A 13,106-nucleotide genomic window follows, 5' to 3' on the forward strand; every position below is an offset into this window, starting at 1 on the left:
AGAGCCTTGATCTCTTGGTGACATGTAGCAAGAAAATGAATTCCAAGAGATGAGATGCGGGCTGATATTATCTAATTATTGAATTGTTCACCATAATTGCTGTAGATTTGCAAATCATAGAGGATTAGTAAATTGTTTACTTTATATTAAAGCTAAAACATGGAAAAATGAGGACTCACTTATAATTTCTTCTATTCCGCAAAACCAACCACTAGCCAAAAAGCTTGCATGTCTAGAATATGTGGGCTAAGTATACCTAATAGACGGATAAATCTTGCTGAGTATTAGTATACGCAGGGTTTGTTGCCACAATTCTTTCAGGACACCCAGACGTTGACTTCTGCCCTGCTGTGTCAAGTTCATCCGCCGGGATGCATAGGGGTGGGAGGTGGTGGAGCGAGACCCTTAGGTTAGGGGATTGTCGGGTTGTACACTTGAGGGCAGAGTGTTCAGCCTTTCTGTTTTGCGTAGACCGGTCTGACCAGTCCGTGGGACCGGTCTGACCGGTGGTGTCGGCAGGGTAGTGCCGACCGGTCCGACCGGTCCAACCGGTTGGGGTGTACCGGTCTGACCGGTCATGATTAATTAGGATCTGTAATTATTTTTACAGATGAGTTTTATAATTATTTTTGTGATTAGTCTATGTTTAGTACTTAAAATATAAAAAAATATCTTTTAAAAAATTTTAGTAGCGCAACTAAACACCCGCTGGTTTTGCCTGGCTGCGAACCGCGTCGCTTGGTTTCCGCCTGAGTGCCTGGCGCGCCCCCAGCTGAAATGTTCCCTGGGGAGGCACGCACGATTTGACACGTTCCCCTTTCCTTGTCCGAAAGCCATGGAAAGCCAGCGTCCCTCTTGCTTTCAACCGATATCTCAGATCCACATGCCCGGCGGTGGCGGCGGTGGTTGCGAGTGCGCCATCCCCGACGTCATGGTCTCCACGGCTGCCACGGACTCTGGTGCCGGGTGCCTGCAGAGTCGCGGCGGCGGCCACATCTCCGGGGCCCTGCAGATGTCCGGCGGTGGCCACATCTCCGGGGGTCTGCAAATGTCCGGCGTGGGGGTGGTTTCGCATCGGCCCACTCGAGGTTTGAGCCTTTGTGTTGCGCCGCTGGGAGTTCATGTTCCTCCCCTTCCGAGCCCCATTCATGGTTGTGCCCCTTTCCTGGTTCCGGCGTGGCACACCATGTCGAGAAGGATTTGTCTTGCAGTTAGTCTCTGTCTTGCCTTTTTTATTTGATTATTTCTGAAGTGCAGTGAGTAGGATACTAGTGTTTTGCCAGATCTATGATGCAATGATGTTGTACTCGATAACTTTATCAACTGGCATGCACTGCGGTATTATCTTAACTTTTACATCCTACTACTAGAATTTTTCTTAGCTTATCCTGACGTGGAGTATGGTACTCAATCTTCTGCTGGTTGTATTTTTTTTAGGAGTGCTCATGTTATATGTGCAAAATTTACACCAAGCAATTTGTTGACCAGTAACAACTGGTACATATTGGCATACTTGCTTATACTGTGTTACTTTTGGCCTAATATAATTTTTGTCTGTGATAATAATGATGCAAACTTTTAATAAACGATCTTTATATGTAGAATGTAGAACAAACATTATCGATTCCTATGTAGGCCATGCTGAAACATTCAGCTATGTCGCTTCACGATTTTACTTCAGGTTGGTGTTTCCAATAATTGTCAGCTTTCGCTAGTAGTGTGCAATGTGAAATTTATCTTAACATAATGTCTTTTGCAGACTGCAGATCTTGGACACCTCAGTTCTTGCACCACTCAAATGGACCTGCTGTGAGGTTTTTTTTTTCGACAAGAACATTCGATCAATTTGACTAAGAAGGATCAAAAGGCAGACTCAGAAGCTGACCTTGCAGAATATGGAACACATAAGGTAGGGCCCTGAATATCACATCATTGTTGCTTTAGTAAGGCGTGTAGTCTACCATTTGACCTGTTTATATACAGCGAACTAAGGTCAGCAGTTGAGGTGCGCTACACCAGATGCATGGCTAGTGGTTTCCCAAATGTGTGTAGGATATGATGAGATTAAAGCAAACTACAATACCTTTTTTACTCTGGATATATGCAGGTATGCTGCATTCTGCGCTACTGGGACATTTCAAGCTAAAACATTTTTGGTTATGATGTATCACGTGGGACCTGCAGATGGCTTTTTGCTGTAGTATATGGCTGGAAAATACATGATAGATTTTATGATTTTCACCCACTGATTGTTATCCAATAGCAACTGAAATAATCCAAATAAATGTTTTGGCATTGGCTGAAATGTCCTGATCATTGGTGGGCAAACTGAAGTTTTGACTAATACCCATGGTGCATTTTGACTAATATTGACTTTCTGCTAGTTGCTATTTTTTTGAAGTGTTTTTTTCTTGTGCTGATTGAGTTGTAATATGTTTGTTGCAATGCATTTTAATTCAATTTGACTTTGATGGTAGCAAGTTGGCTGCAATTCAAAATGAAATGTCCTTGATTAGTCATCACAAATGAAAAATGTAAGAATGGCTTGGAACATTTCAGATGCTACTCAATAGAACTGTTCCTTTATGTTGCCAAAAAGACATGCTTGGTGACATACTGTGTTTCTCTTTGATGGTAGTGGTTCCCTTTGCATATGTATTCAAATATTACTAGAAAATGTGTTCAAAATAAATATTCTTGTCGTATATCCTGTCCCTTGCACAGCTTAGTAGCAGATAAATTATTTATGAAACTTGCACAAAGTAAATCATACTGCTTAGTTGATACTTTCTTTCTATTTTCAGGATGCAAGCAGAATATGAAGATTCCAGTGAAAGATTCTAGTGAAGACAAAGCGAAGCTTATTTCCACAAAAAAAGAAAAAAGATAGACCAATTGAAGTTTGTTTTCAGCTTCACAAACCCTCAAGATGAATTGTTCCATGTTATTATTCAATTTAAAATTCCTCATAAAAAATTGAAATCCCTCAATGTCGAAAATGAATTTGCATGGACTATTGATGTGAGCTAGTTAAAATGTTCCACCTGTACAGAATATTTGATGTACAGGCTATTCAAGCGGCATCTCGCATCCACATGTGGACATGTCCCAACCAAGCAATATGAGATATGCAGACTAAGGCATCGTGGCATCCTCTCCTACCATCCTCAAAAAGTTTGGTACATTTTGGCAGAGATATGCACCAATGCACCAGGACAAAATGTTCAGCGAAGATATGCACCATTGCATCTGGACAAAATGTTCAGCACATATTAGCACAGATAATGGCCTTGTTCGCTGTGCTGGTGCTGGAGGCTGCTGCTGGAGTGGTGTGAGAGAAAAACAATGTTGGCTGGCTGGTGGCTAGAGGCTGGAGGCTACTGCTGGAGTGGTGTGAGAGGAAAACACTGCTGGCTGGCTGGAGGCTGCTGGAGCAGAATAGGGTCAATATATGCAGAGTGTAGAACATACAATGTAGATTCCTATGTAGGACATGCTATGTAGCTCCACGACTTGACTTCAGGTTGGTTTGTTCTTAACAACATAATGTCCTTTGCAAATTGCAGATCTTAAACCTCAACTCTTGCACCACACTTCATATGGACCTGCTGTGAGGTTCTTTTTATACAAGACATTTGAACCATTTGACTAAGAAGGAATGAAATGAAGACTCAGAAACTGACCTTGTAGAATATGGAACACAAAAGGTAGGGGCTTGAATATCATATCATTGTTGCTTTAGTAAGGCATGTAGCCTACCATTTAACCTGTTTATATACAACTAAGATCGGGAGTTGAGGAGTGCTACACCAGATTCGTGGCTAGTGATTTCCTAAATGTGTGCAGGGTATATTCCATAACATAATGTACATATTCAAAATTATAAGAATTACTTGCCCCCACATTTAGAGCAGATGACATTAATGCAAACTACAATACCTTGTGTTTTTGGTATATGCAGGTATGTTGCATTCTGCTCTGCTGCAACATCATGATATTATTCATGCTAAACCATTTTTGGTTATGATGTATCACATGTGACCCGCAGATGGCTTTTTGTTGTAGTATATGGCTGAAAATACATGATAGGTTTAGTGATATATTTCACCCACATTTGATTGTTATCCAATAACACTGGAATAATGTCCAAGCATTGCCTGAAATGTCCTGATCATTGGTGAGCAAACTGAAATGTACCGACTATTTAGTTACATTTTGTCCTCTATATAGCATAATGAAATGTTCATGTGCTTGCTAAAATGTCAGTCTTCATCATTAGGTGTGCAATGCAAGTGCACATGATTGGTATCCATTTAACTCTTACACTTTATTTTGACTTCACCTCATAAACCATTCCACCATCGTCATCTATAGAGCACTGACCATCGTCGTCTTTAAAGCACTGACCATTCCACCTCAAAATGTTGGGACGGCTGGGAACACTTCAGATGCTAGTCAATAGAAGTGTTCCTCTATTGTTTAGAAATGGCATGCTAGGTGGCTTATGTCTTTCTCTCTAATGGTAGTGGTCCCCTCTGCATATGTATTCAAATGTTACTAGAAAATATTTTCGAAATAATACTCTTGTTGTATATCTTGTTTGTCGCACAGCTTGGTAGCAGATTAGTAAGTATTTATTTATGTAATAACTTGCACTAACTAAATATACCTATTAGCTGATATTTCTTTCTGTTTCCAGGATGATATGAAGATTTCCAGTGAAAAGATTCTAGTGACGACTAATTGAAGCCATAGGGTGTTTTCAGCTTCACAAACTCAAGATGAATTGTTTCTTGTTAATATTCAATTTGAAATCCCTCTCTTATCATTTTTTTTTGAATTCCCTTGATGTTGGAAATGAATTTGCATGCACCATTGATGTGAGATAGTAAAATGGTCCTTCTGTACGGGATATTTGATATACAGCACTATTAAAGCAATAGGCATGCCTATGTCCAACCAAGCAATTTGCATCCCCAGTACGACAATTTTAATCCCATAGTGTGTTTGCACTGAACCGACTTCAACATGTACCCTTTTGAGTCCTTCCAGAACAATTTGTTCTCTAGATGGCATTGATTTGATGCACGAGACATTTTAGTTGCAATAAGGTGGCCGAAATGTAACAAGAACACAATGCAAATGTTCCGCTCAGATTCTAGGTAAGCAATCCATTGGTCCCTTCACTAAATCTTGAGCTCGTTCTTTTGTCCCGGTGAGATGTGGATGGCACAATGCCCTGGTTAGCCATCAAGATGCCAATTGCTTGGTGGGACGTGGGATCTAAGAGAGAAAACCACCTTAAAAACAGCGCTGAAGAAGCAATCTAGTAGTGGCCATGTGATTCATGTCGCATCATGAACCTTCAAGTGGTTGATTGCAATGAATTTTGTGATGGATCTAGAACCCAATCTTTCTTTTACTTATCAAAAGCATCTAATAGAAACTAATTTTCCCACCTGCCACACAATTTCCCCCTGCCACAGCACAGCGCAACCTTTTTAAGTAAATTTCAGTCACCAAATGACATTGCACTGACTAGTACATTTGTTTGACAAGATCTTATCTGGTAGATAACAGCCCACTGCTCCTTGAATGTGAGCTCGATACATTTTCACAATTTAGATGGGGCATATCAATTACACATGTACTACTTGAAATGTCCCAATTCTAGCTTCAAGTGAAATTGGGCCATCTCCTTTTTAGAAAGAAAAATGAACTTCTACAATCAGCTAACCATCAAGGTAATATGCTAAGAATAAAAGTGAATCCTCATGGCAACGGAGAAACAACTTTCCATGTTCTCTTCGGAACGTCCAATAATGTACTGCTTGATCTTCAGCTCCAATATTGTACTGCTTGATTTTCAGCTTCCACGGGTCGTGTTCCAATCAGGTCAGGATCACATAACAGAATACACCATATCAACTGAAGTTACCACAAATTAGAGTAGTCCCAACTCATAAGTTTGATCCTATCCTATCAGGTAGTAATTAACAATTTGCAGAAGAAATCATGCAAGGACATTGACTCGACCAGCCCAGTTCTTCCATGACACAAGTAAATACAAATTTAGCTAGACAGTAGTTTCAGATACAGAATAGAGTATGCAATTTTTATTCAACTTCCACTTTGCTTCTGTAATTGTACCTCAAATTGTAATTTGTTCTTAAAGAACAAAAACTTTCAATATGACTCCACCTCTGTTTAAATGTACCCTAGTTTTTAAATTTATTCCAAAGAACAAAAAAAAACTTTCAATTTGAGTGGCTGGGCACATTTTATGATGCTATATAGAGGACAAATGCAACTGAACATTTCAGTTTGCCCACACAGTAGAAAAACATATATGCAGAACATTTCAATTTCCTAAATAGTAGGCTAGGCACATTTCAGTTTGCCCACCTCATGATCAGGGCATTGCAGCCAACATCTAAACATTTCGTTATGCCTATAGATCACCAAATGCAATTAAATAAAGGGCACATTTCACATTTTAGTATTTTAAGATACTGGGCCAAGAGTACTGTCGTGGGATTTGTAGGGTACCCACAGCCGGGTGGCGGAAGGCACCCGCCTATTCCCAGAGAGGGAGTACTCGGGGATGAACTAGGCGATTGGGCTAATCTAGCTCTGAGTCAAGCACACAAGAACACACGATTTAGAGTGGTTCGGGCCGCCGGAGCGTAATACCCTACGTCCACTGGGAGAAGTATTGTTCTTGGTTGTAAATGAACCTATCCTCTGCCGGGTCTTGGCTCTCACCCAGCCTGAGTTTTCTTCTAGCGGACGCCCCCCTTTTATAGACCAAGGGGTGCGGATACATAGGATGTTGATGCCCCGACAGGTGGGCCCAACGTGACTGCGCAGCACACTGTGCAGAGTACTCGAATAGCTACAGTGGTTGCGAATCTTTCCTCCGATATGCTTCCATGCCCTGCTGACCCTCTGACGAAAGGAGGTCTTCTCTTGTCCCGTCAGCAAGGTGCCCGTTGGGGGAACGTAGCTTGCGGCGTGACCTGCTGAGGCTATTATGTAGGCGTCATAATGGGAGAAGCCGAGCCGTCGTATCCATCTGTTATGGCAGACTGACAGGCGCGGCGTGGGCGGCGCCAGCAGCTCCACTATGCACCTTGGTAATATGCGATCAATAGTGCCCCCTGGTCAAAGAATCGCCTCGGCTTCTGCTGCATTAATGCGGATGTCCACCTACCACAATGAATGCAGTGGTGGGTGAGGCTTAGTATGGAGACCAAGCGGCCTTGTATACGTGTCCGTGCCTGTAGACACGTGTCGGCTCCGGACCACCTCGAGGCAGGGTGTCAACTTCTTCCCTTGGTGAGGGGTCCGGTCACTATACAGGTGGCCCGGGACCCCATGAGGGGTCCGGGACTCCGCGGGGTCCGGACTCCTCGGGAGGTCCGGAGCCCCGGCTGCTTGCGCTTGAGTGCCTGTCTCTCCTGGGACACGTGGCGTCTCCGGACCTTCCCCAGCCGTGGAACGGGTCCGGACCATTGTCGGGAGGACTGAACTTCGGACCGCAGGGGTCCGGCTGTTTGGATGTAGTCAAGGATAACTACTAAGGCCCTTGCCTAGACACAGCAAGAGGGGGTACCCCAGTCCTGGGGTACCGATAGTGGCCCCCGGGCCCACCTCGGGAGAGGTACGAACCCGCGGGTGGGGCCACCACCTTGATGTGTTCCTACGCAACTTGATTGCATTGGTGTGCTCATGGAGAGAGCGGGTATGCCTGTTGCCAGGTTCAGGTACTAGGGTGCTCTCCACAGGGCGATGAAGGTGTAGGCTTAGGGTACGGAACCAAGCTAAGCGGCTACACAGACTTCGGATCGCTCAGGGAGCAAGCACTACTTCCCGGACCTGGCTCTTAGCGACCGTGGCGAGCGGTCTCCGCCGGAGCGGGCCACCGGAGTGGACTTGGAGCGACCGTGGCGAGCGGTCTCCGCCGGAGCGGGCCACCAGAGTGGACTTGGAGCGACCGTGGCGAGCGGTCTCCGCCGGAGCGGGCCACCGGAGTGGACTTGGAGCGACCGTGGCGAGCGGTCTCCGCCGGAGCGGGCCACCGGAGTGGACTTGAGCGACCGTGGCGAGCGGTCTCCGCCGGAGCGGGCCACCGGAGTGGACTTGAGCGACCGTGGCGAGCGGTCTCCGCCGGAGCGGGCCACCGGAGTGGACTTGAGCGACCGTGGCGAGCGGTCTCCGCCGGAGCGGGCCACCGGAGTGGACTTGGAGCGACCGTGGCGAGCGGTCTCCGCCGGAGCGGGCCACCGGAGTGGACTTGAGCAACCGTGGCGAGCGGTCTCCGCCGGAGCGGGCCACCGGAGTGGACTTGAGTCGTTGCTGACGATCCGATGAAGCATGTTACCGGACCTCATAGTAAGGTACAAAGAAACCAAGCCTTATACTAGAAGGGGGCCCGGGACCTCTAAAGACAGCAGACTCGGATACTAGAGCACTTGTAACAGGGTAGTGAAGTACGTAAACTTAGGGTACATTACCAGGCTAAGCTACACGGAGCTTCTCTACCCCAGGATACGAGTACCACTTTTCCAGAGCAGATCCTTAGGGGTCCGGACTGCCTTCCAGCTAGAAGGGGTGTTCCCACCTGACCATAAGCTAGCAACTTAACTTGGATTGTTAGCAACAAGGAAAACTCCGTTCAAGAGGAAAGAATAGTTAAACCGAGGCAAATAAATGTAATCAGGGTGGAGCCTAGGTAAGACTGAGAAAGAAAATCTCCTTTATTATTGTGGTTGTCATGGTATACATCAGAGGTCGGGATTACGAGGTCGGACCTCCACCGCTCCGGACCGCTTTTTGCCTGTTTGTGTGATAGGGCCAGAGGTCGGGTTTACAAGGTCGGACCTTGACCGCTCTGGACACACACGTAGGCGCCACGTTATTACAAAGGAGGAACTCTCTTAGTCTTTTCTTAGGAGTAACCTACGGCTGCATGCTATACAGCGTGTTCTTCTCCGGTTGGGAGTGGTACGGCCACTCCCGAATTCTTCATAGTCGTCGGAGGCGAAGGCGCCCTGGATGTGCCTGAACCGCATCATCCAGCATCACCTCGGGAGCTCGGGGACCCTTCCTTGCCTAAGAGCTGTCACATGCTTAGGTAGTGTGAGACAAATTCTTTGGCTTTGAATGGAAGAGGCCCCCTGCCGCCGCCGTCTGCCGATGGAAGTCAGACGCCCTTGCGCAGCAGAAGGACCGGGGCGAAGCGCGGAGAGGTGCGGTCGTTCACCGGCTTGTCCTTGGTGCTAGCGCCAGGGGCCCCCGCGTCTGGCGGCGGGGCCCTGTCTACAACAGCACCAAGCTCCGTGGGGAGTGCTGGCGACGGCAGGACGACACGGCCAACTTCCTCCGGGATGGCCGTCGGCTCCAGGCTCCATGTTGAGAGAAAGCCTTGAGCCGACGCCATGCCACCGCAGAGGAAGCGTGTCCGTTGCTTGAGAGAAAACCTTGAGTCGACGTAGGGGTAGCAGCGCCCAGCGGCGCCTCCGCTGTGCGCTGCCGCGCCGGCTCTGAGGTGTCGCAGTGGCGACGCACAACAGACGTTGCTGCCGTGCGCCGCCGCACCGTGGGCGTTGGTGCCCTGGTGCCACGACATGTGGCGTGGGTGACACCCTGCCTTCCTCCATCTTCTCATTCGTCGTTGCAGAGGATGAACACGGCTCCAGAAGCCTAAAGATCCAACCAGCGCCTGATCATCCCCACGGACGGCGCCAAATATCGCGGGATTTGTAGGGTACCCACAGCCGGGTGGCGGAAGGCACCCGCCTATTCCCAGAGAGGGAGTACTCGGGGATGAACTAGGCGATTGGGCTAATCTAGCTCTGAGTCAAGCACACAAGAACACACGATTTAGAGTGGTTCGGGCCGCTGGAGCGTAATACCCTACGTCCACTGGGAGAAGTATTGTTCTTGGTTGTAAATTAACCTATCCTCTGCCGGGTCTTGGCTCTCACCCAGCCTGAGTTTTCTTCTAGCGGACGCCCCCCTTTTATAGACCAAGGGGTGCGGATACATAGGATGTTGATGCCCCCGACAGGTGGGTCCAACGTGACTGCGCAGCACACTGTGCAGAGTACTCGAATAGCTACAGTGGTTGCGAATCTTTCCTCCGATATGCTTCCATGCCCTGCTGACCCTCTGACGAAAGGAGGTCTTCTCTTGTCCCGTCAGCAAGGTGCCCGTTGGGGGAACGTAGCTTGCGGCGTGACCTGCTGAGGCTATTATGTAGGCGTCATAATGGGAGAAGCCGAGCCGTCGTATCCATCTGTTATGGCAGACTGACAGGCGCGGCATGGGCGGCGCCAGCAGCTCCACTATGCACCTTGGTAATATGCGATCAATAGTGCCCCCTGGTCAAAAAATCGCCTCGGCTTCTGCTGCATTAATGCGGACGTCCACCTACCACAATGAATGCAGTGGTGGGTGAGGCTTAGTATGGAGACCAAGCGGCCTTGTATACGTGTCCGTGCCTGTAGACACGTGTCGGCTCCGGACCACCTCGAGGCAGGGTGTCAACTTCTTCCCTTGGTGAGGGGTCCGGTCACTATACAGGTGGTCCGGGACCCCATGAGGGGTCCGGGACTCCGCGGGGTCCGGACTCATCGGGAGGTCCGGAGCCCCGGCTGCTTGCGCTTGAGTGCCTGTCTCTCCTGGGACACGTGGCGTCTCCGGACCTTCCCCAGCTGTGGAACGGGTCCGGACCATTGTCGGGAGGACTGGACTTCGGACCGCAGGGGCCCGGCTGTTTGGATGTAGTCAAGGATAACTACTAAGGCCCTTGCCTAGACACAACAAGAGGGGGTACCCCAGTCCTTGGGTACCGACAAGTACCATGATCCAACAATAAATGGAATGGATGGTAAGATCATGTAATACAGCAGAGTTATCACCAGATATGAATCAACACCATTTGGCCACCATTCCCTGGAGAAAAAGGCATAAAATAGATAGCTCACTTAATTCCATGAGGTTCGTGAGAGAAATAAAGGATCTGGATATGAAACATATTATTAAGTTCTTGAAAAAAATGAAATTTCTGGCACACATTATTAAGAAAGGGATTCCAGCTTAAATCTGAAGCTATAAGTAAGCAGTCAATTAAAAAGCTACATGTCCAAACATTCCCACATGGTGGCTAATGTCTAAACATTACATTATGCTATATATCGCCCAGAATGTTTAGAATACTAGTTAAAGGTACACATACTAGTATGTTTTCATCTTTCTGTGTGCCCAGCACTTCCCCAGAAAGTACCTAGGACGAACTAATGTAACACTTCCATGCACATAGAATGAACATCTAAAACTATAATCAGTGACTACCACATCACCTGTCAGACTCTAGCACGCTTTCTTTTTTATACCCTGCATCTGAATAAAGATGAATTTGTTCTAAACGGAGACTACCCAGTGACTAGCACGCTTTATTTTTTTTTTACTCAATGTCTAACAATTAGCATATGCACCTAGCTAGACACTAAGTTGTTTTCATCAATGACCACTCCATCACAAGCACGATTTTTCATGAGTTGGTATGTACCAGGATGTGTCATAAACCTTCACAATCACAGGACACTCAGCCGCTAAAAACAGGGCACTTCTATTTTGGCAAAAATGTAACTGATTACCTCTGAAGTTAGTGGCATAGAAGCCAACGAGACTGTGAGACCCTATTCCAAAACTTACCTTCAAGAGCTTCTGCAGGGGATTCAGTTCTTACGTGGAGCTGGCTGGAGGAGTCTGCCCATCCAAGTTGATAGGGGAACCAAGCGACCCACCATACCAAATCTGCAAGACCGCACAAATCTATTTAGAACCCTAGAAGGAAAAGAGTCATCTTTGCAGATCCAGATAAAGATCTACAATGGGAGAACACTAAAACTCTAAAAGTATAAGCCTCACCTGGCTCTGAGAAGTGGCGGGGCTTCCTCCAGACCGACACGGCGAGCTCACCTTCGCCGGATCCGACAGCGGCGGCGGCGGGTGCGGCGGCGGAGCACGGACGGAGGGGAAGGCGGAGGAGCAGGGATTTTTTTTTTGATTAAACGGTACCTGTATTATACCAAAAGACGTACAAATACAAAACGAAGCCCATACAGGAACCTACTAGACGCGTACAGAAGGGACAGCTGTGCCCACAAGCTTACACAAATGACCCTGAAAGAAAAGAAAATTACAACCGAGTCCCTCGGATCACTTGTGCTTGTAGAAACCGCCGTTCGTCTCCATCGCCGCCGCTCTCATCGGCCACGACGAACGCCGAGGCCGAAGAAGAACAACAGGACACCCAAAGCCAGCAGGAGCTCCATAGCACGAAGGCGTTGAGATGAGCCGCAGAACGAAGCAACGAAGAAAGCATGTCGGCTGGGGACGCACCCCGAGCACCTGAGGCCATGGAACCACTCTTTTTGCCGACGAACAGCAAGAAGCAGGAGAGATTCCATCCACCCAACCACCACGAACCCCTTAACCATCCCACTACAAGAACCCGGCGAGCTCCAATCCGTACCTAGTTGAAGCACCGCCGGCGGGACTCCTACACAGGAGCTACGCAGATCCAGAGTAGACACCACGCGGGCGGAAACTCTGGAACTCGCGAGCTCCTCCCCCACAGACCTCTCGCCGGCGCCGGAGTGTACACCAACGAAGCGGGGATGAGGCCGGAGGGACTTATTCCATGGCTGTGCCGCCGCCGCCGCCTCGCCGTCGCAGCCCGAAAACCCTAACCTAGCTAGCCTAGGACCTACTCTACACCGCCGGTCGAGGAAGCACAGGTCCCCTCCACATCCGAGGCCACGAGGGCCGCCGGAGGCGAAGAGGAACCGCACCCTCGCCGGCGGGAGCACCGGACTCCTCTTTTTCGCCGCTCTCAACTGTAGCAGAGAGGAGAAAAGGAAGAGACTAGAACTGAGGCGGAGCAGGGAGATTTATGTGTGAGTAGGGAGGCAGATCAGCTTTCACTTTCCTTCCGTGCATTTATCGCCACAGATGGGTGCCTGCCTAGTGTTTTTGGATGCGGGGCAACTCCGACAGCTTCTTCAAATCTCATTAGCCAAATTACATTTTAGCTA

General features: G+C 47.9%; 2 long non-coding RNA genes across 4 annotated transcripts; one reads left to right on the top strand and one right to left on the bottom strand.

Moving 5' to 3' along the window:
- Window positions 1–749: 749 nt before the first annotated feature.
- LOC120666888 lies at window positions 750–4,946 on the top strand. 3 transcript variants are annotated; one of them, XR_005671920.1, is made up of 5 exons: window positions 750–1,681; window positions 1,760–1,909; window positions 1,984–2,107; window positions 2,805–3,961; window positions 4,700–4,946. It is a non-coding gene; the product is annotated as an uncharacterized LOC120666888 (long non-coding RNA). The 3 variants fall into 3 exon arrangements; XR_005671921.1 differs by having other exon boundaries at window positions 754–1,681; window positions 2,805–3,707; XR_005671922.1 differs by lacking the exons at window positions 1,984–2,107; window positions 4,700–4,946 and having other exon boundaries at window positions 759–1,681; window positions 2,805–3,580.
- A 560-nt stretch (window positions 4,947–5,506) lies between these two features.
- Window positions 5,507–12,070, bottom strand: LOC120666889. The gene is made up of 4 exons (XR_005671923.1): window positions 11,938–12,070; window positions 11,722–11,823; window positions 10,926–10,959; window positions 5,507–5,928 (listed from the first exon to the last, which is right to left on the bottom strand). It is a non-coding gene; the product is annotated as an uncharacterized LOC120666889 (long non-coding RNA).
- Window positions 12,071–13,106: the final 1,036 nt, after the last annotated feature.

Source organism: Panicum virgatum, chromosome 3N (assembly GCF_016808335.1).
Source record: "Panicum virgatum strain AP13 chromosome 3N, P.virgatum_v5, whole genome shotgun sequence".
NCBI lineage: Eukaryota > Viridiplantae > Streptophyta > Magnoliopsida > Poales > Poaceae > Panicum > Panicum virgatum.